This window comes from Opisthocomus hoazin, chromosome 2, assembly GCF_030867145.1.
Source record: "Opisthocomus hoazin isolate bOpiHoa1 chromosome 2, bOpiHoa1.hap1, whole genome shotgun sequence".
Taxonomy (NCBI): domain Eukaryota; kingdom Metazoa; phylum Chordata; class Aves; order Opisthocomiformes; family Opisthocomidae; genus Opisthocomus; species Opisthocomus hoazin.
This window is the reverse complement of record NC_134415.1, coordinates 36,831,774-36,858,115: the sequence shown is the minus strand read 5'-3', so window position 1 is coordinate 36,858,115 and position 26,342 is coordinate 36,831,774. Positions and strand designations below refer to the sequence as shown.

Genomic DNA, 26,342 nt, shown 5'->3' with positions numbered 1-26,342 from the left:
TCATGAAGTAAGGTGAAAGCTTCGGTTATCTCTGACCGTCATGTGAGAGCATATGAAGCTGCCACTTCATTCCTCCTCTCCCCCGCCGGTGGAGACCCCTGGGTGTCCCTGGGCTGGGGCATGGCACAGCAGGAGCGGTTTGAAGGAAGTGCTGTGAGATCTGGGACAAAGACTTGTTTGAGAAGCAGAGCAGGGAGCCCAGCTGGCTGGGAGTGGGGGATTTGAGAAGGGGAGTGGTGAGCCCACAGCCGCTGTGTTTGACTGCTCTGGAGAGGGATCACAAGAAGAATTACATGCAAAGCAGGGGAATGGCAAGAGACTTGTGGAGCCATTTAGCCAGCATTGTGAAAAACAAGAATTATTTTCCTGTGAAGAAACAGCATTATGGGTTTTATCTGCTGCTTAATGTAGGATATGGAAGGATGCGTGTAAATGTGTGCTTCCATTTTCTCCCTTTTTGTTTTGTTTAACTATTATGCTTAAATAGTTCTACTGTACTGTCCCAGGAGCCCTGTTGCGAACTGTCGTATTAGCATAGACGCTAGCTAATCAAAGGACACCATCCATGTGTTTTCCAGGCTGTGGGAAACTGCTATTTCATTTGAACTGGCTTGCTGAGCACTTAAGCAATGCTACATCCTCTAGGACAGGGTTTGTTTTCTGTTGGTTTTGATGGTCAGGTGCAAAAGGTGTATAGAAAAAGAAGTCCAAACAAACCCTGCTATTACTAATCCCAGACTTAGTGGTTTACTGTGCCCTGATAGTGCCAGTACAATAAACCCCCAAACATGTCCACTGGTGGTGGTTCTTCTGCTGGGCCACCAAAAGCAGTGACAGTATGATACAGCTAGTATTTCCACTTTACTCTCAGAGCAGAGGCAGAGGTATACGTAGGGGGAAGTTATTCTTTAGAAGAGGCAGTAATTGGCTTGCCTCTCCTTTTATCCATTATTGAGCAGGGAGGCTCACTTCTACAGTTTTATAATAGTAAAATGAGTATTATGGGAGCATTTCATAATTATTTATTGGGTTGACCTTTTAGTACTATTGAAAAAAATGTTACGAACCGGGAGAGAATATGCATTACTGTAACTACTAAAATGTGTAAACAAACATAAGCTTTTACTCATAACAAAACTATTATTGAAATAAAGGGATTCTTGCCTGAGTATAAATGTAGTAAGGCCTGCAGAAGTACAGTGCAGCAATCAGGTGCTGGGTAGTGCATGATACAGTGCAGCAGGTTGTACAGATGGAAGCTTATATCCCAGAAAAGTGCTGTATGAACAGAGACGCCCTTCCTGCAAGGGCTGGCCAGCCCAGGCAAAGAGCCAGGCTTGCGTGACTCTTCTTCCACTTCCAGCATGAGGAGAGGCAGAGGTTGGCTTAAAACCATGTGAATCGCCGGTTAATTTCTATGTTTCTTAGGCATCTTTTACATAAATGTATATTTTAAATAGTGCTTTAATTTCTTTTTTCTGTTGGAGCTTAAAACTGTGTACAAGGTTATACAGAACCAATTACTTATATAAACCTTACATTATTAACATTCATAATTGATTAAAAAAAGTGTAAGAAAGAAACTCGTAGCAGGCGTGTGTTGACTTATCACTTGCTGCAGTAAAGTGCCTTTTTCAGAATTGGATGGAAACAGGAAGGTACATTTCATTTATTTTCTTGCCATGCTTGTGGCCAGTTGCCAGCTTGTCAATGAGATGCTCCAAAAAGGACATTGAATCATGACAAGAGCTGTCAGTACAGCTGTGTTTTTCCATCAAAATTGCATGAAACAATAAGCTTCATGTGGTTTTGAGGCAAAATTGTATTCAAGGTCTCGCTTGCTTGAATAGGTGCCCAGGTTTGTTCGCAAAGTTCTAGAAACTGTTTCACTAATGTGCAGTTTAATAGTTTGCTGGAATCATGGAGCCTGGTTGCCTTTGTATGGTTCAGATATTGATTACTGAGGTTTGACCCAAACTACTCTCACATGCTCTGCTGTGTATGGGGTCCTTATGTCATCTTGGACCATACCATTGGGAGCTAAGAGGAAGGCTGTAAGCTACTTCATTTACAGCTATTTAAGGCTTTCTTTCCCTGCTCTTCAACACAGAAATGGAACTTCAGGCTTGTGTTCTCTGCAGAGCCAGATCAATATCACTCCTTTCAGTGTGTGGTAGCTCTCGCTGAAGGTAGATTTACATGAGTGGAGACAACTTGATTTATCTTCATAAATGAGGTTTAGAGAAGTTCTCTCTTGTTGTGTGGTGCTTATGCCTAATTTATTTGGAGATTGCAGTGCTTTGACCCATGGACAGAAAATGATACCAGCCTGAAAGTCACGTAATTCAATCAGCTGTAGTCTGTGGCAAGGCAAGATCCTTCACATTTGTCTGCAAATTTCTGCTCATCATGGACACTGCTGTAATATAAATAGAAGTAGCAGTTACAGCCAAGGAATTCTGTAGAAATACTAGACAATGAGTTCATTTCTCTTTTTGTCAGGGTCCAACAGGGTTCAGAGAGATGTGGGGAACCTTTATCCTTCACGTGTTAAAATTTTCTCCATGTCTTCAGCACTTTGTCAGCAAAGCAGGGGATGTGAAGGTTGCAATGTATTCAGGTGTAGCTATGTGCTGAGGATAGGGCAGCTTCAGAGAGAATATTAAACAGCTTGTCTTCTGATACAGTCAGTCATGCAACCCACCATTTTGTAAGCCGGTCACATATCGCTGGTGATGCGTATGAATCCACTTTCTGCCTCTAGCATCACCTTTTTTATTTTTTGTCCCAGTTTCATACCTTTTTTGGCAAAACCACCGGGGAAATATATTTCAGTGACAGTATATGGTAATTTTGCTCTATGCACTCTAGCTCATTACACAATCCTTGTCTTTCTAAAATAGAGAAAGGATTTACATCTTCTACTATCATTTCTGCCACACACTGATTCAGTGAAAGAGCTTTGGGGTGGTTGGGAGTAAATTTAATTTTCCCTGCTGTTTCACAAAGTGTGAATCACTTTCTAGCAGATGATGTCACTGCCAATTTACAAGTTTTTCTTCCTGTACTCCTGTGTAGGAGGAATCATAAGGAGTCTTTTTGTCATGGTAATGCAGTTAGGTGTAGAGGGCTATGCGATGCAGGAGACAGCGTTCAAGCTTTTTTTTTTTTTTTTGCCAGCACAGAGAAGCAGCTAAGTTTGAAAGGTGGAGCACAGAGTGTCACATGCAGTCTGTGGCTAATGGAGAGTGGAGGACTTTGGCCAGATTTGGGTTTTGGATGCTGTGAAGACTTGTTTTCTGTGGGTTCTATGACTGTAGCTTGAACAGTGAAGAATTTTGTTTGTTTTGCTTTTTATTTTTGAGAAAGAAGTTGAATTATACAATGTGAAGCTCTTCTCCAAAGGAGAGAACTATCTCTTCTGTTCAAAAAAAGAAGTGCTTTTTACTGTTAAGAACATTTTATACACGTAGATTTTGAACTGTGGGTTCCTGTGAACTGTTCTTGACTCCTTGCTCTTGATGTCTTACTGGGAAGATGCATATGATTGTTTCTGCTTTCACTAGCTTCCCCAGCTTTTCAGTAGGAGGAAAACAGTTGATGAATAATGCTTATTCTTCCCATACAACTGATCTTGTGGAAAGAACAGTTGCTTTTCAAATCAGTTTTGTATGACAAAGGTAATTTAAGTAGATCTATAAAAATGTGAAAACAAAGTATGCAATCCTAAAAATATTAATACAAAGTACCTGTATGCTCACTTAGATGCTTGAAGTGCCATGTTAACTCCAACAAACAGAACCACAGAGCACTCTGAGCTGAACTCTGTCTCTATTTTATAGGTGAGGATACTGAAGCACAGTTTCCTGGGGAGCAAAATGTCATCACAGCCATGGTCTCTTTCCTAACCAAGGACCCCTCACTGCAGAGGTCTTCAAATAACAATCTGTGAGCTGTAGTAGGAGTTATTTTTACATATATTTATATGTAAACATATATTTATTTTTACATATATTCCATACATGCATCCTTCCTCCAGTGCACGTGCTGCCTTCGTGTTAAGTTTGGCATCTAGTTCCAGTCTGCTTTTTGTATATCCCTTATTTGAAGATTCAGTGTGGAAGTAGGTAAAAGTTCTAGATTGGGAGGAATGCATGAAATTATTTATTAAAAACCTGAAATAGGAGTAGGTCCCATCTGATCTTTTCTTTTCCAAAGGCCTCAGTCTTGAGAACTGTATTTGTATATGTATGTACCATCCTGTTTTGGGTGGTCGACTCTTAAAGACAAATGGGAGCTTCTGTTGAGTGCTTGAAAATGTATTTAAAACTGCATGGTCTCCATCCAGCTAGCAGAATATGTGGAAAGATTAAACAGAATTATTGCAGAATGTTGCTCTTAGGCAAAAAAGAAAGATGCAAGTAAAATTCCTGTTTGCATTGATTAGTATTTGCTTGGCTTTATGAGCATATGCAGTTCAGCTAAGTTTGTTTATTCTTGGCTAGCTTCTTTTCATGTTTGAGGGCATGCATGCCTTGTAAATGCATTTGCTTATTCCCTTGATGATGCCAGGCATTAAAAGGGTCAAGCTAACTTTGTGTCAGTGAATGCATCTTCTAGTAATTGGTGCTTCTGTAAGTGCCTTTTAGGCAAGGGTCTAGCACATTACAAAAATTGCACTTAAAGTATTACGTATCTGTGAGCTAAAGAAATATTATTTTAGAGGTAGGGTACTGATAAATGGAGGGAGGCAAGTGTTGATTCAGTAATCTAGTTAAGAAAAACATTTTTATTTGGGTGCAGTTCACTTACAATGAGTAAAATACGTCTATCCCACCAACTCCAAGCCCTCCTTCTCACCCACGTCCAGTGTGGTCATTCTTGATAGGAGTAGTGGAGGAGCCCTGCCTTTTTGTATTCTTCCTCTCAAGTAATTAAGTTCATCACTAAGGAAGATGTCTCTTTGTGTTAAGGAAGAATAACTTTAGTACTGTTGTCAGCAAAATTAATATACCCTGCAGAGTGTGTGTGGGATTGCCACATAATTGCTGTGCCACACCATAGCCAGGTGTATCGTGTAAGCCAACGTGCTGATTGCACCTGGACCCAAGCGTCTGCATTTCTGAAGGTGGCTCCTTCACACAGTGCTGTTTCCATGCACCTTGGATGCCTTTTATGCAAAGACACTTTCTAATTACAAATATTTATCTCTTACTTTTTTTGTGTGCATATTTGACTCACAAGCAATGGGAGAGAGTTCATGGGCTTTTAACATCCAGTGTACACTGCTGATACACTTTCACTCATGGGAGAGTTGAGCTGATGGCTTTCTACAGCCATGTGTTGACTTGTGCTGGTTTGTAAGCCATATTTGGAAAAAAACCTCAAAACTTCAGTTCTCTATATCCAAAATTTTTCTACAGTTTAGGTTGCAGCAAGCATCTGGATATATTCTAGGTAAGTTTTGTAGGTGAGTATTTCCAAAAATCTAGCCCAGTAGCTCCTATAAATTATATGCTTAGTTGCATGACCACATCACCCACCATAAGACTGTATTGTATGACATGATGAGTTGCTCATTTTTTTCTGATTTCTCCTTTCCTTTTGCCATATTATTGGATTCGTAAAACATAAATTAGTATTCACACTGTCAAAATCTGATGCAGTTACAGGAGCTTGAAACAAGTTTCCTTCGTTTTTAATAAGCAGTGAATCATGTTACTTACATTTGGCTACATGATAGCTCCCCCCCCCCCCCCAATAAACACTTTTGCAAATTTTTACAGACATGGTAATTTATATAAAGTCTCTTTTATAATCTTACAGCAGCACTACATTTAAAAGAATTCCTGACCCAATGGGAATAGTAGAGCACAACTTTTTAATTACAGGGCAAGAAAGTAATGTTCCTACTCTTTCTTCATGTTTTGTTGTATCTTCAGAACAAGCTAAGCCATCAGCAGCTTCCCTGTGGGCATCGAGATATACAAAGTTGAAACAAGGAGGCCCTGATTAGAACAAGTCAAGAGCTGCAGTTTGGAAGATTTGTTTTTCCCAGAAGTGAATTTTTTTCCATACAATTTTATCCCAGTTTTGCAACTTTCTGTGAGGAGAAACTGCCCTGGCTGCTGTAATGTGGCCCTCTTGTGCATATGCGTTGTGATTCAGCTTTTGATCACACCTCCCATAGGACCTTTTTCTATTCTGGTAGAAAAGGTGAACACTGCTTGATTAGTTATTAATGAGCACATGTACTGTGATGGAAAAACTATTAGTAATCCCATGGGTTTCTCTATGATGCTCCTCAGTGCTGTGGCTGAATGCCTTGTAGATGCTAATTCTATCTTCAAATTAGCCCTGCGGGGTAAAGTCATGGCAAAGTTCCTGTTTTACAGATAGGAAATTCAGATGACAGGTTAAGACCAGAAGTGCCCACCAGTTGTTGGCAGCTCGTCCAACCAATACGCAACATCATCTGTTTATTCAAGTGAAATAATGCTTCTGTTGTCTTCCATTGGGTCTGTGGGTGCTCAGCATTTCTTCCAGTTAGATCAAATGGTTTTCAGGTGACTACTAAGAAAACAGGCACACACAGTTAAGTACAGTTTCCTCAAGTTCTTTACACAGCTAATCTCCACTGCAGGCACAGATATTTAGGTACTTTGTAGATCTCAGTGACTTCTTGCAGAATCATGTATGGAATCTGATTCCTTAGAGAAGCATTTACCTCTTGTACAAATGATTAGTCTTCTTTTAACTCTTGCAGTCTTACGCTTCGTTCATCCCTGTGTGGTGGAGATGAGATGAGAAGATGCATCTTCAACCACTTCAGTTTTTGACCTATGCTTTGGGCAGTGCTTGCAGTCTCCAGTCCCTTTTGCAGCTATGCTCTGGGACTGCTGGCTTCTGCGTGCTGTCCGTCTTAGGTCTTTCAGCAAGAGCCATCCCTGTGTGTCTGGAGAATGCAGAACTGAGTCTGGGCTTGACCAGGTGTAAGAAATAATCTGAGTAAATTGTACCTGGCATTTCACAACCTGGGCTTTTACTATTTTATCCAAGTATTGCAGACTGCTGTATTATGCTTTACAGGGACTCTCAGTAAAACCAATAATAATTGCCACATAACTTGAAGCAGGGGAAAGCATGATGGCATCTTGGCCCAGTAGAGCTTCTAAAGGTGGCTTTATGAATGCTCCTGGGACAGTTGTGACTGACATATCTGACATATCATCCAGGGCTTTCATGACCTCTCGTGAAATAGTCTCATGAGTTTTTGCCTTCCATGTATTACTTTCACAAAGCTAAAATGGCACAGTGACCAAAAGTTGCTTATATCTTTTGCATGGACGAGACAAGCTGTTACGAGGCAGTGCTGAGCAACAGTGGCCCCTCTCTAGTGGGACAAAATTCTTCCCTGCTGTGAATGCTGTGCTTGCAGACACCAACCAAGCTCAAAGGTATTTCTAGCAGCAAAAAAGATACCAATAGAGCTAATGGTACAATGTACTGAGACAGAATAAAGCAATGATGGAAAAGGCAGGCAGAAAATAATTTGTGGCAGAATAGCTACAGGAGATGAAGCGATAAAATGTGAAGAAACAGCAGGGAAGCACCTGTTAGTGCTTGAGATTACCTCTGTGAGAGAAAGCTAAGTAGATACTGATGTTGGAGAGACAACATAAAAAGTATAGTCTGAGAAATAGAAAAGGAAGCTGGGTGGACATGAGGTTAGTTGGGAATTTTTTGAGAAGGACAATGAAGATAAAAAAAAGCAGCAGATAGGTGGCTATAGCATATAGATGAGTGATAGTTCTGAGAGCTTCATAGCCTGTGTAAGCAATACAGAAAGAGTCTGCATAGAAGTGCAGGAGACACTGGAGAAGACTTGATATTTGGTATTTAGTAATAGACTTCATCCCCAGAGTCTCAGTTCTTTCAAAGCAACAGACAAAGGGTTTTTTTTCCCACTTTAAAATGATATTTTAAAACAAACTGTGTCATTCTAATGAAGTCAGCCAGACCAGTCAGGCAAAAATATGACAGTGATGAAATTTTTTTATTGGTGTTTCCCACTCATCAGGCTTGCAGACTACAAATAAAGGACACGAATAAAGCACCAACTTTGTCTAAGTCTCCTGGCTATGAAATGAAGTTGCCATCTGCCATCCTGCCGCTTTCTCTGACTTTCGTTTAGCCCAGTCTTATCCCAGTCTGAACTGAGATGCTTGGTCTCCACTGAAGTGGAGGAAGAGGGCTCATTCAAGGTCTTCAGCTTCCTGACCCCACCTGCCAGGGAGCTCTGTGGTATTTATGCTCCTGTTTCTCCTTAGAAGCTCACTTTGGAGGGACAATAGGGGTTTGCAGTTGGTCTAACCTTCCAATCCCTTTGACAGGAAATATTTAGTTTACTAAAGGTGGAGCCAAAATTGTCTCACATTTCAGGCAGTAATTGATTGCACTAGGTACTAAGCTGAAGACCTGCAAAGCGGCCCATGGACCCATTTTAGGACTGCTGATATAACAGGGCGGAAAGAAGCCGAGGTGACAGTGGAGACTGGGCTCAAAGGAGGCAGAGAGAATACTTTGATCACTCTTTCTGGAGTGAGACCAGGAAGAGAAATCTCCCACTTTGAATGGCAAAGGCGGTCCAGGAGAAATGCTGCGCCTCTGTCTATAGTTTTGCATTCTCTTGGAGGTTGCTTCAATGGTTTTAATGCTGAGAATGGTGTGACAGTGTGTGCTCTGTCCCCAGCACTCCCGCCCTGTGGGGCGTCTTTCCTGCCTGTGGCCTGGTGCACCGGCAGGGATTCATACTTCTTCCAAGGAAGCAGTCAACAGCAGTGGAGTTGTTAAAAGCAGCCATGTGACATTTGTGAGTGATAAATGCCAATGTTGCAAGAACGGGTGTCTTGTATATGACCGAATATTTTCATGGTTTCAGAGTGTTACCTTGACCATATTACACTTAACTGTGACTTAGAAATGTTGTGTCTCTTCTTAATGAAGAACATGGTTCTGAATATTTTCTCTTTAAAGGCAGAGCACTGTAATCTCCAGACCATTACTCTGATTTGCGTGTGTTGTGTATCTCAAGATCCTGTATTGTATACATCTGCATGAGGTGGATGCTTTTCTTTACTGCATGCTCCATGAACTAGGTATTTTTAGAGAACAACCTGCTGTTCATCCTAGGTTATTTTCAAGCTCCTTTCTTTAACTCAGTCCTTTTAAATTGTGTTGAGCACAATGGCTATTACTGTATATCTGTAAAATGAGTTGCTTTTTTCCTTGTAGCAAAGTTTGCTTTAAAAGAAAAAGACAGTGGGTGTTGTGGAGAGGGGAAGGTCTGTTATTCGAAGCCTGGGAAATCTTTGAGTAAGGTCGAGCACAGTGGTGGTGCCTATAACCTGCAAAAGCGCTTTCACCAATAGTTTACCCCCAGTGTCTGTGGAAACAAATCCTATTCAGTATGATATATGAAAGCATAACTCTCTGTAGTATAGGAATCAATGGAACCATTCATATAATAGATGACTGTTCAGGCTTTTGCAGTCTGCTGCTCGAACATAATTGGCATCTATGTAATAAAATACTGAACACCAAGGGAAATGTTTTAGATGTTTATGAGTCATCACATAGTTTATTATAAAAGACTGACATATGACTGTGTAAAGCAGAATTGGCTAACTAGCACTTGAGTTAGGGTTACAGTATTTAACACTGTGTTAAAGAAATACAAAGATTTTAGACTTTCCTTGTGTTTAACTAATGTCCCATCAAAATCAGCTATTGGGTGTCTGGTGGGTATAACAGAGCATCAGACTGGCAAGCCAGTGTTTTTACATTAAATCCTCAAGTCGTTGCTCAAAGGCATAGTTGTGAAATAGGGGGTTTAAAGTGCAGCGTTGCTGACAAGCAGAACAGGATGCACAGTTGCACAGTACTTTGTACATTGTAAGCTCTTCTGAATGGAGTCTGTCTTTTGCTATATGTCTACATAGTGTTTAGCACAGCTGGGAGTCCTTGTCTCAACTGGAGGCCTCTCTAGATGCTACTGTAAAGGAAATAATAACGTATTTGTCAGCTGCATGTCTTAAGCATGTTAATAAATTCCCTGTTTATAAAAAGGACCTTCTTGCTTAACATTTTAACAGACTTGCAGCCTCTCGATCTTATACTGCAAGTCTTGGGCTCTATCTGTTTAGAGAATTATGCTAAAATAACTCTTCCAGAGCTCTCTAACATCATGACAGCGTTGTTTTCAGCACCCAGAAAGCAAGTTTAAAGCTAGCTCTGGTCTGACATTGTATGGAATCTGCAATGTAGACACATTAATGTCAAGTGTTGTGCTTGCTCTGCAAAATGCTTCTCACAAATAGAACTAGCAATTGTGGTATGCTGAACTACCAGAATTCTTCTCTTATTTCGACTCCGCTCACTTGACTGTCTAGCATAAGTCACCCTCCATTCAACTGATTTTTGGGTGAAGCAGGAGAAGGCAAAAGAGTACAACCCCATCTGCAATAGAAAGTGAATGAGTGCGACACTTTCTTAAAAGAAAGCATGCAGTAGACTGTACATACTCTGTTTGTTTTGCTGAGTAACAATGCTCAGCACATCTGTCTTGCTTCATGCCATTCCATGCCTTGCAGGAGTGTGCTGTTTCTCGTCACTATGAATGCTTTTGATTCTACCACAGCGAATGGGAAATATTTGAAATCCTTTTGAAAGTTACATTAGCTATGGTAGTACTTCTTACCCTCACTCCTGAAAGGTGGGATAACCACAACAAGCAAATTAATCATTAGAGATGCAGTACATGCAGATGATTTGTAATTCACAGGATATTAATACTGTTCTTTGCCTGCGCGAGAAGTAGATGTCCATCCTTTTCAGGTGCATGAAAATTCTCTGAAACAGCTCAAAGTGCATCTTAACTAGCAGGGATTTTCTTCTTCCTTAACTCATGCATATGATAGATCCTTAGCTGTGGTGATTCTGCTTAGCCCCGCTGAAGTTTGAGAGCAAACTTTTATTTGTAGCAGAGGCGCATTCTAGTTTTTCTTTAGTTTTTTTTTTTCTTCTTCTTCATTTCTCTCATTCTGTTTTAGTTACAGGATGGGTCAAATTATATCATAGCTTGGAGTCTTGAATTTCACTGTGAAAAATTTCTCTTCTTGGGTGATGCTTCTCTAAATCATGTTTTGTTTCATTGTGCTTTAGCAGGGATTAGCATTTCTATATTTCGGGTTGTTCGTGAGGGGGGGAGTGACAGAGAGAGGGACTGAGAAAGAGAGAGATCAGGATTGCCCTCATTCTAAGCAGTAACTCTCTAATGTGTGATTTTGGACAGCTGAGCCAGGTTTTCAAAGTGAGTGAACATAAGCAGACTTCTTGACAATTAGGAAAAATTTTGAGGTTAATACGGTTCTTGCTCTTTGAGATGTGCAAACGACAAGTGCTGTTTTAGTGTTAAAGACGTAGATATGTTGAAAAATAACATGATTTGAAAAAGAAAATTGTAATCCATCCATGGAAATTACTGATACAGCTTGCGGAATTGAAGGATGAGCCCTATGGTACCAAGATGCACAAGGATGTGGTGGGGGTGCAGAAAAGTAGATGGAGACAGATTCCCTAGGGAATAACTCCTGTGCTATATATCAGAGCTGAGGCACAGTGGGGCTCAGGAACAGTAAAGAGGAAATAAAAACGTGCTATTTAGGTATTGGGAAAAGATGATCTGCTTAAACTGCTCCTGGATGATTAAAACCTGCCAGGATAACTCTAGACCTGAAATAGAGTGTGAGGGAAATACGGAGAAAGCTGCAGCAGATGAAATCAAGCTGTATGCAGGCCATTGGTACAGTCCAGGTGAACATTGTGCAGCCCCATCTAAACTCCACTGACCCTGGAGAACTAAGCATTGGATCAAGGCTTCAATTTAGAGTCCCACTAGGCTTGCTGGGGAAGGTTTATAGTTCTTTGTAGTTCTACAAATAGGCTAGTGTTAGCCATGGTGCACAGGTGAGGAATGTACCAAGGGGCAAATCTGATGAGCCGATAAGAAGATGCAGTGCTATACCATTACAAGGACCATATGCTCTGGTGGCTTGTACTAGTATGAGGGCTAATTTGCCTTCCTTCTGGTAATCTGACTGTTGGTGAATAACAACCAACTGACGTTAATATCCAGCTGCAGTTATTGAGTTATAAGCATTACTCGGGGTTTATCGCTGTTGAAAACTGGCTGACAGACTGTATGGTCATCTTTCTGGTGCAATTCCTGAAGAACTGCCAAACCTGATCCAAAGAAGACTGCTGAGTAGCACCTGTGTGACAGTGATAGGTGACCTTTCTTTCAGTCCTGCAATATGGAGCTGGAAGCTCCATCCATTGAACACCACATACTTTCAGCTTTCAAACCTCTCCAGGCTAGAGAAAATTCATGTGGAAATCTCACAGCAGAACTTATCCAGGGACTTCTTAATTTTCTCGGATGTGGAACGTATTCTGAGAATAGGTAATTTATAGCAACATGTTCCTTTGGGGGTAAATCTAAAACAAGAAAAGTGAAAATAAAGTGAAAATAAAATATTTTGAATCTCAGAAGAGATTCAGTATGGATTTAATCTCAAGATAATTTGGTGTATTTGGGCCATTCTTATTAACTCGGAGCCGATTCATGTGTGTTTAGTATAAAAGTGGAGTTAAGAGAGAGAATGTTGGAAGGCTGGATTTTGCTCGAACAGTTTATCTACAAGTCAGAATAGAGTCCTGACTGTTTTCCTCGGCACTTTAGGCTTTGAACAGAAATGAATATATGTATATTCATTATCTGGCTTTTGTAGTAAAAACAGAAGTATTGACGAAGATATCTCCTATCAGTAGTCTTTCAAAAGATTGCTTTTCAGTGATATTAGAGCTATATTATTCATTTAATGGTGTTACTTTCATGGCCACATATGTAGTGCAGCTTTGAACTGTGATAGCAACATGATTATTAGCTAATAAATACATTTACAGCATGAGTGAAAAATATGCTAATATCTGTTGCAGTGTGCTTAACCGTAGGAAAGTGAATGGTAAAATAGTTAGCCATTCAGACAAAAAGCAGATTTATTTTTTTTTTATCGAGTGACAAATTGCCATTGCCTTTCTGCTCACTACTAGCTTTCCCAACCTAGGAGGCTGGGAATAAGTAGCTCACGTCACCTCAGGACTGGAAGAATGAGAATTTTGCAAATTGCACAAATTGCCTTGCAGAAAGGAACTGGCTGTATTTTTGAAACTGTTAAAATGTTCTTTATGGATTATGAAAGCTTGACAAAAATTACCATTGCACACTTCGTTTCTTTTGAAGTGGATGATACAGTCCTTTTTACCAAGCAGATTCTATGTCAACTCTTGTTACAAATTTGGGTTTAAAAATACTAAATAACCCTTTTCTCCTATTACGTTGTGCAGTAGCTAACCTAGGGAAAGGATTCAGTCAGGAGCAGAGAGGTGGGTTTCTTGATATTGCCTTTTGTTCTAACTCCCCGGATAACCTGATAAAATCTGATTTTTGTCAATCTTTTGTGACTATGAAACTGGTGGGTTGAGACCCAGGTCTGCAGCTGTCTCCCCTGAACAACAAGGGCAGAGGCAGCAGCAACAAAGGACTGAACCCTGCAACCTTGGTCACCTCTCTGTCACTCTCGTCACACCTCCAGGGCAGTGATAAAACCAGGTCTGAGAGCGGCAGGGGGAGCTGGAATTGAGAAGGGGTTTCAGTTGTGATGACAAGTTCATATTTGCCCTTTTGTGTGTTTTCTTGCACGAATACAGACCGAGGCATAACTGGAGGAGCTGTCAGGGACAATAAGCTGCTCTAGTTTTGCACGGGCTTAGAATTGTTTCTGCCTAGTGAAGAGTGGCATGCCACAAAAGTCGACAATTGCTAAGTCACAGGCCTACAAGTAGCTGGGATTAGCTTTGATTCAGTGCTTCCTTGTGATGCTATAATTCAGTGTAATGGAAAGTCGTTGGCTCTGCTTTCGTCGGTGATGTTCGCTCTGTGGCATGAAGGTCCTTGCTGATGGGGAAATGGCATCTTTTTGCTGCTCTGTACTGTCAGTAAGAAATTGTCATGTGCGTAGTCTTTGATAGTCTCCTTCCTGCCAAGTGTGCTAGGTTTTGTGTTTTCAAAAGGGGAGATTTGTTCTTTTGACTGATTCTGTCTTCAGCGTGTAGCTTCTCTGCTTTGCTTCTTCCTCAGCTTACTGCTGATCCTCACGTGTTCAAGTCTTTGCTTCGGTGGGGGAGAGATGACATGCAGCCTTTGTTTTTTTTCTTTTCTTTTTTTTTTGGGGGGGGCATTGCTTCTGTGGCTTGCTGTACCCTGGACAAATCAGATGCTGTGCAATCATCTATCTTGCATTGATGTTACACAGACCCAGCAAATACACTTGCGAAACCCTGTCTTTCATGCAGCCGAGTTCTCTCTGCATGCACCAAAGCAAGCAAGGAAGCACTGTGAGGGGTATGCGAAAGGCCTCTTCTGGCTATAGAAAATTCCTGCAAGTGCTGGCAGCAGGCTCTTCAGTCTGCTGTGGTCACTGATCACGGGTCCGTTCATACGCTGGAGTGATTCACAGCTGCCAAAATAGGGATAAAATGTCATTGCTGGTGACTCATTTTTTTTTTTTAATAACTCAGTCGAGTGTATGAGAAAGTCTTACAAACCTTAATTGTGACTCGAGCCTCAGTTCAGGAACACCTTTTAATTGGTTTCTCTGGGACTTCAAAAATATTTCCTGCAGTTAATTGTTGAAGTGGGGACAAATGCTGTAGGATTTCGTGGATGCTTAATAGACGTGTTCTAGAAAGTCTGCAGATATTAATAATCCCATAGTTTATGCCATTCTCTAATAATTCTTCACACATTACATTTGCCTGTTTCCTTTTGTACTTTCTCCTCTAGTAAAGCATACATTTAAAAAAAAAAATCTGAATTTTAAAAATTTCTTAGATTTTTCTTCTCTCTGGCTGGATGTGGCTTTGGCATACAGGGGTCAAATAAAAAAATCTGCAGCCTTTCCAAAGACGAGCTGGGAGACTGATTAAAACAACTGGAGAAGAGACTTGCACAATACACTCCGGCAGTTTTCCGCAGGCCGTCAGGAAGTGCTCTGACAGGCACTGAAGGAACGCGTATCAGCTTGAAAATCTCTCGGATATTATCACTGGATATGGTGTCTATCTTCTTTTCCATCTTAAACAGTTGTGATGCCATTAAAAGTCAGTGTGCTTCCCAGCAGAAGTGGTTGCATTTCAGAAATGAGAGGAACGATCGCTGTGTGCAGTTGGCAGATGAGTTTGTAATGTGCTCGGGGATTCTTTTCCACGCTGTAAATTCAAATTACATCTCATCATGTGCCTAGTTAAAGAACAGAGTATGTCACAATAGGGAAAGAGAAAACCAGGGACAGATTGTGATCCAGTTGGCAATTATGTAAGTCTAGACCACTTCACTGTCATTTCGTATCCCAGGATGAGTGAGAGCAGTGTAGGGGGTCTTTGGCGAAGAAAGCTAACAAACAAGCAAATATCCCATGCTCATATTGGACAATTTATGAGATATCAGTTCTTAATTTCAAGTGATTTAAATGCTAGGAGCAAAGCAGAATATGTAAGCATAAATAATGTAGAAAAGAAGTCACAAAATGCAGCAGGATGGGTTATCCCCTGTATTTTCATTTTTGTTTCTGTGATAGTTTCTTTTCAGTCTGTTCCTTCCACTGCCTGTTGCACATTGCTTGCTTTGTGACTTGTAAGGTCTCACAACAGTTTGGCACCATCGGACAAACACCAGGAAATGAAGCGTGGGAGTGAGAGCCTGCCCAGGTTCTGCCAATGCTGTTGTGTCTCTAAAACACCAGGTGTGGGGTCAGGAAGGGAATTTACTCGTGTCTTGTATCACTGGCCACGCTTGCTGACCAAGGCAAAATATAACACATTCATTGCATGTTAATAAGAATGTTTAATGAATGTTCCCAGAACACTATCATGAAGTAGAAACTGAACCTATATTCCAAGTAATAATGAGGGATGTGGACACCTAAAGAAATGTCAGACCCTAAATCTAACTGAATCCTTGGGATGTATCAAAAATTGTATTGAGCACACGTTCCCTATTGCTTCCCCATCATTTTTTGATCTTTCATTATTCATGTCTAGCTTTATTACTATCACCTTTTTGCAAACCTTCATGTGTTTAAACAGAACATATGTAATAGACTTTTGCATAGCAGACTGTATTACTGCTATGAATGGAATTGCAAGCTTGTTTGTTTATGCAATCTCGGGAATGAGTGTGTCACTTCTCCTGGGCATTTCTGTGGCGTGAAGCCATTATAAAGGCACCAGCAATGACCCCTGGTGCTGTACAAAAGGAAGTGATGAAAACTTTCTTGTCATGTTTAAGCAGCAGGGGAATTTAGGTATGTTATCCAGAATGCAATTATTCAACTTGGAGCACAGCCAAGGCAGTGAGACTAACTATGTGTTTAATCTTATGAAAAGATGGCGTGGGATCTTTAATGACCATGTTTTGTCGGCGTCTTGGATTTATGATGTCTCTGAGAGACAGTTCTTGCGGTGCCATGCTCGAAAGACATAATTAGAAAATCCTTAAATCTGCTGAGTTTTGTTTCAATGGGTCTTTGTTAGAGATGTGCATTTATTATGTTTTATTCCTAATCTGTTCAGTGCAGCCTTGTGATGTTGGGGAGCTAGCCTTGGGAGGAAGCAGCTGGTCCGACCCCATGCCATCCATTGATGGGGAAGCTGTTTCCCTGGCAACAGAAACGATGAGAAGCCAGAGAACAGCTCTTTTCCAGTTTATGTTTCTTTTTCACTCGGTGTTACAGGCACTCATTAGCTTCTGAGGAAGAATCATATCGTTTCTATCAATCCAGACTAAAGCTAAGTGGAACGGTGTAAATGTCACCACAATTTTCAAGGTTGTGAGCTTCTGAAGCCTTCTGCTATCAACATTAATTTTGTATTGAAAAGTATTAACAAACTAGGATTTTTTTACCCCCCTGGGAATTATTCATGGCACTGTATCAAAACGAAGTAAGGAAAAAAAGGGTAAAAATTGCTGCACTGGCTTTGCCTCATGCTTTGTGCAGAATGCATTTGTGTGTGCAAGAATGCAGTTTAAAGAGAAGTTTTGCAACTCAGAGCTGTAGAACTAGTGTACATGGTGAGACATATACCTGCTTTTTTATTAATGCTCCTGAAATTTTGGATTTGCTTGGGAAAAAGGAAAGTTGAGAGACAAGAGAAGGAGGCCACAGCCAGGTTGGCATAGGGAGGTGACAGTGAAGGCGTGCTGGTGTTTTGATGCCTGTGCAAATAAGACCTATGAGTTTTGAGTCCACTACACCTCACATAAACTTTCACCCAGGATACTGCCATTTCTCTGACATTTTGCAAATGGTTTTCTCTTATAAGATCTTAGTGAAAATCAGTGCATGAGTTAAAGGGCAATAATAAACAATCCAGAACTTCTTAACATCACGGAAGGGACTCTCTGGATCTATTCTGTTTGGTGCAATAAAAACTCAATTTATTGTTTCTAATGTTAGGGTTAATAAAGAGAGATATGTGACACCGAAGCAGGGAACTCAGGAATTAGTGAAACAGTAATTCAGCAGAACATAAGACAGAATTCTTAGTTTATACTTGTATGAAATATTTGAGTAATTTAATTCATTAATTCGTAAAGTCAAGAACATTTTTTTTTCTCAAAAATGGCATCGCCACAGAAGTTCTGTGAGGCTTTGAGGACTCCCTGTGACCACTCCCAGAATCGCTGCTCCTCCATCAGTGTGAAGGTCCTACTACCTGGCTGTGCCTGCAATGGGGTGTACATGCTTTTTGTTATAGCCTCATCTCACTAAAGCAGAAATGGTTGTTGTTTTGTGTGATGTGCTCTCTCCTCTTTTACAGGCTCTGTGAAACTGTACTTAATGCCAGCCAAGGATGAGCCCAAACTGGAAGGATCACTGGGAGTTTAGCTGTGTTGGATTTCGTTGGGAGTTATGCAGGTAACAGGTGAAAGTCTGAAAATCATTGTTGCCAAAGTATGACTGAATTTAGTGTTCCTGTCAGGTGGCAAAGACACAGTGATTTGGGCCTCAGCTGACGCAGCTTGGTGTGGTTTTAGAAGTAGCTACAGTGAGTTACAGTACCTCACGAACTGATGTGAAAAAGAAAGGAGCCTAGTCCAACCGCCCAAATCCGGTATGTCTGGCTTGAGTGCGTCAGAGATCAATGCACTTCTTAAATTCAGGCTGAATTTCTGCCAGTTCCTGGGGTAGCTTAAAATTCTGGGCAGACTGGCAGATGCTGCTGACTGGCCATGTAGCATGAAATACAGGCAATATGCACAGATTTCCAAAATCTAAATGTTAACCCACCAGAGAAACTGTCCATTAATAAACTGATGAAACAAAACAAGTTATAGCTATGAATAGGTGCCATAAAGCTGTCGTTTTTATAGAGCAACTTTTTTCAAAATCCCCACACTTTTAAGCATTGTTGTGATTACTAGCTATAAATCCATATAATCGCTATCATGCCATTGTAGGCAACAGAAATACGGCATATTTTAATGTCTCAATAGCTACTGCTCTTGCAGGTGTCCAGTGGCTTGAACAGACCACCAGTCTGGTCTTTGGAGATGGATAAAATCTCAGCTATGGCATTTTTTTTTTCTTCCGTGAAGTGTTAAGGCTGCGAAATAGGTGTATGTGAAAGGCTGCTTTATCTTGGATTGCAACATGACAAATTTTTATGCAACATCAGGCTCAATTCATGTGAAACTAAAGCTCTTAAAGCCTGTAGACACTGATCGCCTTCAGAAAAGGTAGCATCCATCCTCCTGCCCAACATGTAATTTTGCTGCAGTACCATTTCATGAGCAGGCATTTTTCAAACTTCTGCTTTTATTTGGCCATGGCTTTGTGGCAAAGAATAAATACCAATTAGCTGGATTCAGTTAGAGGTTGTCTGTTGATGGGGGGGTCTGAGAGAGGATGCCGTGTCGATACTCGTGATTGTGAGTCGCTGCAGCAGTTCATGTAGTCTGTAAAAATAAAAGCAGCTTTTAGACAGGGGAGAAAAAGAAATGGAAGGAAGCTGGTGGCAAAGGTCCTGGCAGCAACATGTTAAATATAAACATTAACCTTTTATTCTCATGGCTGTGGGTTTTTTCAGTGAAGTACAGGGTCTTTTCAGGAGTCTGCTGCTGTTTTGCTTTTGTTTTGTTTTAAACTCCAGCATTTTAACACATACTTTCCTGGATGATGGAATAACACATTCTTCCCTCTCAAGCCCAAATATTGTTGTTTCTTATACTTTCAGTAGCATCTTGACAGAGACAAGTCTGATGTTTGTTTTTCTCCTAATCTCTTCCTAGGGTTTCCCAAAATGAAAACTACAAATGTATTTGGTTTCCTCTCCAGCACTGTTATGCCTGCCTCATAAACCGTACTGCCAAATTAAATGTGATCAAAAAAACCCTTCATAAAAATGCAAACAAAATGTGTTACTTGAAAGGCTTCCAAACTCTATGCTCTGTTCTACTTCAGAAATGCACTGTAGATCAATTTGGTTTTTCTTATTATTTTGGGGTATAATGCGTTAGGCAGTGATCAAGGCAAATATCTGAATCCGTCATGGCCATTGTGAGACTGAAAGAGGTGAAGATAATGGAGTCGTGCATCACCTCTTCAGTGGGGTTTTGGTGACAGTGGAAACCTGTTTCTCACTCTGTTTGTTATTTTCAAGAACAGCTAGCCTGATAAGGAATGAGTCATGTCTTTCTTCTTCCTCACAAATGGTTATGCTCAGAACCTCAAAAATCTTAAGCATAGCTTTTGGAAGAAGACTGGGTAGCTCAGAGAGAAAATATGTTTCAGGACTGGAGGAGCTGCAGTCTGGCTGCTTGTCGCTCTGCTCTGACACTGCGCTGATCATCAGGTTCATCATACCCTGTTGATGAGGAACACTGGTTCAGAGCAGGTGAGGAATGCTGGTGGAACTAGACATCTCTTGAAGTTCGTGATGCGTCATGAGGTCTCATGCAGTTCAATGTGCTCTACAAATCTTACCTGCGTTTTCATCAATCATGGTAGTGCTGAGTGAGGACATTAAAACACAGTTTGTAAACAAAAATCCACTACAGGGATCACCTCAACCCAACCATTCTGTTGGAGTTTGGAGAAATAGAATTGCAACAAAAAATTCAAGAATTCAATTGAAATATTGAACCTGTTCATCAAACCCCTACCTCAGGTATAATCATAGAGTCATAGAATGATTTGGGTTAAAGATCATCTGGTACCAACCCACCTGCCATGGGCAGGGACACCTTCCACTAGGCTGCTCAAAGCCCCATCCAACCTGGCCTTGAACACTTCCAGGGAGGGGGCATCCACAGCTCCTCTGGGCAACCTGTTCCAGTGCCTTACCACCCTCATTGTAAAAAAATTCTTTCTTATATCTAATCTAAATCTGCCCTCTTTTAGTTTAAAGCCATTACCCCTTGCCCTGTTATCACTACATGCCCATGTAAAAAGTCACGCTCCAGCTTTCTGTAGGCCCCTTCAGGTACAGGAAAGCCACTATAAGGTCACCCCGGAGCCTTCTCTTCTCCAGGCTGAACAACCCCAACTCTCTCAGCCTTTCCTCATACAAGAGTGCTCCAGCCCTCTCATAATTTTTGTGGCTCTACTCTGGACCTGATCCAACATGTCCATGTCTTTCCTGTGCTGAGGGCTCCAGAGCTGGATGCAGGACTCCGGGTGGGGTCTCACCAGAGCGGAGTGGCAGAATCACATCCCTCGACCTGCTGGCCACACTTCTTTTGATGCAGCCCAGAATATGGGTAATAATTATAAAAGATTATTATTTAAAATAGAACTGACTCAGCAAGCTATGGTGAGTGTTGCCACAGTAGATTCTAAATTTTACCCTATATCAAGTACAGAGATATATAAAAGGTGGAAAAGTGACACTTACCTGTCTTTCTAAACATTGAATGGAACTCCAGGTATCTGTGAAAAGTATCCAGTCGTCCCTTCCTTGCCTATATGCTTTTTTTTCTGCTGCAGAACTGCATTTACAGGGTAGCTCTTCATTACATGTGCATTTATCCTGCCATGCAAGTTAAACAGTCCTTCAGATTTTGGGAACCCTCTAGGCGCTAGACTCATGCTTAAACTGCTTGAAGTCTGTGTCGAAATGGCAGCTGAGAGATGAAAGAATTGCTCTCTAGCCAAGCGTAGGAATGATGTGTAATGAGATGCAATTTGCCTAAATGCAGTTGTACATTATGAACGTTACAGCACAGCTATCGGCAAGTCCTGCTTTCAACAGCGGTGGAGACCTGAACTACACCAGCCCCAAACCCAGCTCTAAAAGAGTGGACTGGAATTGCTCGTGCCAAACCCAGCTTGCCAGGTGAAGAACCTTCACTGGAGCATGAAGAGCCTTCACTGGAGCATGAAGAGCCTTCACTGGGGCATTAGCAGTTCAGAAATAGTGCTGTCAGTTGGGACATCATGCAGACTACCCTTGCTATGAATTCATATGCAGGCAAGCTGGAGGGGAAGGAGAAGTCTTGCATTTCCTTGTGGGAGGTGTTGAGCTAGAAAGGAGTTGAGCTTGGATTAACAAGTTCCTAGTGGGTGGAGGTGCACAGCACCTGCAGCTCTGTTAGCTTCCATTTGAAGCTCAGCTTTTTGGAAAGCTCTCCATACAATGTCACTTCCTTGGAGACAGTGTTTCAAAAAATCAGTGCTCAAGCATCAGAAGAAATGGAAAACATCTAGAGTAAGATTTTTGTGCTGGATTTGAAGAAGTTATTTCCTATGCAGCTGGATATGGGTGGGGTTTTTTGTTACTGTTCTAGAAATTATTTGTGAATATATGAAATCTAATCTAAAAATCTAAAAAAACTGCAACACAGAAGTGTTTGAAGTGAAAGGCAAAGTTCACTGGCTTGAAATAGGACTGATTTTCAAAACAAAGAAAAAAGAAAGAGAAATCTCTCTTAGAGTTGTCCTCATCCACTGAGACACTTGTGATCCATGAGCTCTTTGATTCAATTCACATGAGGCAGAGATGCTTTCTAATTACTGAGAAATTAATTTGAAAACCAAAACTCATACCCTTTTTGCGCACACTAAACACCCATCCTGTCCTGCAGAAATTAGCAAACTGTGTGCTGCCTATGGGTCCCCACAGGATAATTTACAGATACACATGAAATTATCCATTTTGTACACGTTTTTAACACATTTTAAAAACCCAGAAAAGAAAATACATCAGCTGCCCACATTTGGGGAGGTGGGTGTGGAGGAAGTTAAGTATTTGGGAACCCTTCTCTAACATGCAGTAGTTGGTGATGTTACCTTTCTAGAGTGTGTCTAATGACCTAGCCATAGGACTTACCTGAGTTCCACAGGGAGCTTTGTGACTAATTTCTTGTACGTATATGTGTGTGTGTATGTATATATAAACACTGTAGCCGTTCATACAATCTGAATACTTCACAAATTACCTCAGCCTGTTTTAATTGCATTTTTGCCTCCTAAACTGTTACCTATTACAAGCCAGGTAAGGGGAGGATCCCACAAGGTCGTCTGGTCAAACCCCCTCCTAATAATGAAGGATTATTTAATATACTATATTTTCTAGTGCTTCTGCTAGCGTTCTTTTGAACATCTCGAATAATGAGGTTTCTGCTGCCTGTCATGGAAGATTATTTCACATGGTAATGGATCTTGCCAGTAGGAAGTTTTTTGTTATTTGTTTCCTAAAGCTCTTTATCACCTTTCAAATACTGTAGTGAGTCATATGCTCTTTGATAACTGTCTTGAAACATCTATAATGAATCCCCATCTAGAAGAAATGCATGAATTTCAGTAAGATGAGGATAGCTAATGATAGAAAATTGTATGAAGATGGAAGGATAAGGCTGAACAATGTCACAATACATATTTTCTATCCATGTGTTCAGTTAAAGAAAGAAAAAAAAGGACAGAAGAACTTACTTCTGGCATAAAAATGCTCTCCCCCCTTCCTCCTATTTCTGATCAGAACTAAAGGAAGTGGATGGTTAATCTGCTCAGAACTGGCCATGACATTCATCCAAATTAAAAAAACCCAAACACTTTCGCCTTCTTGAAATCAATGAAACTTTATGAAATCCTTTGAAATTAGTACGATTATATATGCTAATAGAAATGTAGTTATTTGAGACTATTCTTGTGAGACCCCACCTGGAGTACTGCGTCCAGCTCTGGAGCCCCCAACATAAGAGGGACATGGATGTGTTAGAGTGCGTCCAGAGGAGGGCCACAAAGATGATCAGAGGGCTGAAGCACCTCTCCTATGAGGACAGGCTGATCGAGTTGGGGTTGTTCAGCCTGGAGAAGAGAAGGCTCCGGGGTGACCTTACAGCAGCCTTTCTGTACCTGAAGGGGGCTACAGGAAGGATGGAGAGGGACTTTTCACAAGGGTGTGAAGTGGTAGGACAAGGGGAAACGGCTTTAAACTAAAAGAGGGCAGATTTAGATTACATATTAGGAAGAAATTCTTTACTATGAGTGTGGTGAGGCACCGGAACAGGTTGCCCGGAGAAGCTGTGGATATCCCCTCCCTGGAAGTGTTCAAGGCCAGGTTGGATGAAGCTCTGAGCAACCTGCTCTAGTGGAAGGTGTCCCTGCTCATGGTAGGGGGGTTGGTACCAGGTGATCTTTCAGGTCCCTTCCAACCCTTACCATTCTATGATTCTATTCTGGGAAACACTTGTGCCTCTTTTTTTATGGGCCAGCTTGAGCTAGCTTAAGAAACTTGATTTTGTAGGAGGTAGAAGACTACTCTTGCTTCAAACCAGTCTTCCCTAGAGAATTATAAATGCGCATTCACCAGCTGATTTCGATAATGTTGGGAATGTTACACTGTGACAGCTGGGGGGCATGAGAGGGTCAGAAAATTATATCCTAGTGATATGTTTTTTTTAAAGCTTTATACAAAATATGGTTTTTACGCTAATTCTGTGATGATTTAATAGATATTATGGGGCCAGCTTGTATGTGTCGTTGGCATAATTGAAAGAAGACTGAGCTGAATTCAAATAAGAAATTTGAAAATATGATACAGTTTAAGCAGCAATATCCCAAACTGTATCTTACTTATCTTCCGCAGGTCTGTGCTGGTCTGTGTTGGCCACAAACCCATCGTCTTTAAAGGATGAGGAACAAGAACGGGGGAAATGTACACTAAAGAAACTGGGGTGGAGTGATGTTTCATCTTCGTTTACCTGCCAGAAGATGAAAAAACACATTTTGTTTGCTTTACAGCACACTTACTGTACATTAGACTTGAAGTACAGATACCCTGGAGTGGGGGCTATAAAGGCAGAGCTGCGAAAATAGTCAGTGAAAGAAGAGTTTTGTATGGCCCCTGCTGCAATGGGAAGTGGAAAGGGGAACGTGGGGATTTGAAACCTGTGTGTGCAGGGGGAAACAGAAGAGCGAGGGGTGATGCATGAACTCATTGCACAGCACAGCAAGCTGCAGCTTAGCAGAAGGCAAGCAAGAAATCTGTATGCAAGGAGGAGGGAGCGAACGGTAATGCGAGGGGGGAGGCCTGTGTTTAGCCTGTCTTTGTCTTTGCTTGAAGGTTGGTGTCACTTGGCTGCAAAAGGAGTGATTTTGCAGCTAATCTCATTCTTATGACTACAACCTTGCGTATGTGATATGAAGTTAAATACCTCAAAGTAGCAGCAGTCATATTTGAGGAGGCCCTAACAGTGTGTCCTGTTCTGCAGTTTTCCTGCATTTAAGTATGCTGAGTGACCTCTAATTACAAGAAACCTTGAGATGCAGTGAATGCAGTGACTGGAGACTTTGACCAGGTCTTTGGACAGGATAAATGATGCCAACTGTAATGGATGCCTTGAGGCAGGACAGATTTGCGCTGTTTGGAGCAGTTCATGTAATAACTTTCTTCACATTGTATAAATTATTTACTTGTCTTCCATGGTCACCTTCTGCAGATATGTTAGCAAACAAATTAATTTGCAAACTATTCATAGAAACATATTGCAGAGAGTGTTGAAAACTCTTCTATTTATTTTTGGATGTACATCAAATATCTGAATCTAGGAGCTACACTCTACATGGTATGAACAGGTTATTTTGTTCACTGAGTAGATTCAGGTTAACTTGACTGAGGCATTACAAATGTGAAAGAATCCTGTCCTTATCTTCAGATTAAAAAATGAGTATTTTCTAAGAAGTTAATGTCAAAAATGTGAGGTACTTGAAGAAAATTCAAGAGTAAGGGAGATGCCATATTTGCTAATATGTTTCTTATGAAATTTCCACAAAATACTAAGGCAGGAGGACATAATGAATAATGAAATATATTCCTCTTCAGCTTTAGAAAGTCCTAAATGTGTTGCACTTCTATATACAGTACTGCTTGTTGACAGCTTCTCTACGCTGAAGGCTGAAGGTCAAGAGAATGCTTTATTTGAGTGATATTTGTTTATCCTAGAAATTATGGTGTTATATATATATTGATATATTTGTGTCCATATATATACATATTTATGTACAAATAAAATAATATAGATTTTTTTTTCTTGTGAAGTAAAAATGGGAAATACTGCATATTAATCATGGTGAAGCAGGGGGAAGGGGCAGTGCTTTCCCTGAGATTTACTGGAATTGAAAAATAGTTTTCAAACTGTGTCAGAACAATATAAATGATTACTTCTGATGCGTATAGATAGGGATATTGAGATACTGAAAAAATGGGAAATTCAAAGCACTGATGAATCCTGGAACAGGAATATCAAGGAAATATTGTCAAGCAAATGAAGATGAGTAATGTCGGATAATGACTGTGAAGTGGATGAGATGCAAACAAAACTGAACTCGGATGACGATTGTTAAGTAGACATGAACAAATCGAGATAAATGACGAGAGATGATGAATGTTGAGTAGGCAAGAAGCAAATGAAGATAAACAATGTCAGGTAATGCTTACTGAGCAGCTAAGAAAGAGAACAAAAGCGTTTTCTTTTTTAGATGGTTTACTCACACTGGATTCCTGAGTAAAGCCCTTTCTGAATGGGCTTGCATGTTTTGAATTTGGAATAACTGACAATGAGATGACACCAAAAAAGATTCTGTTAATCTTTTTTTTTTTTAAGATGTTGCAAATGAATCCCATACTCTCCTGGTTGCTGACCACCTTGTTTGATTTAGTTA

General features: G+C 40.7%; 1 long non-coding RNA gene across 2 annotated transcripts in view; it reads left to right on the top strand.

The window, feature by feature from the left end:
* The window catches only part of LOC142365306 (uncharacterized), a 39,211-nt gene extending 14,238 nt beyond the window's left edge, over window positions 1-24,973 (top strand). For both annotated transcript variants that reach the window (XR_012766415.1, XR_012766414.1), the window contains exons 2-4: window positions 18,001-18,098; window positions 19,974-20,076; window positions 24,268-24,973. This is a non-coding gene — a long non-coding RNA (uncharacterized LOC142365306). The remainder of the gene's footprint in view (window positions 1-18,000; window positions 18,099-19,973; window positions 20,077-24,267) is intronic.
* Window positions 24,974-26,342: the final 1,369 nt, after the last annotated feature.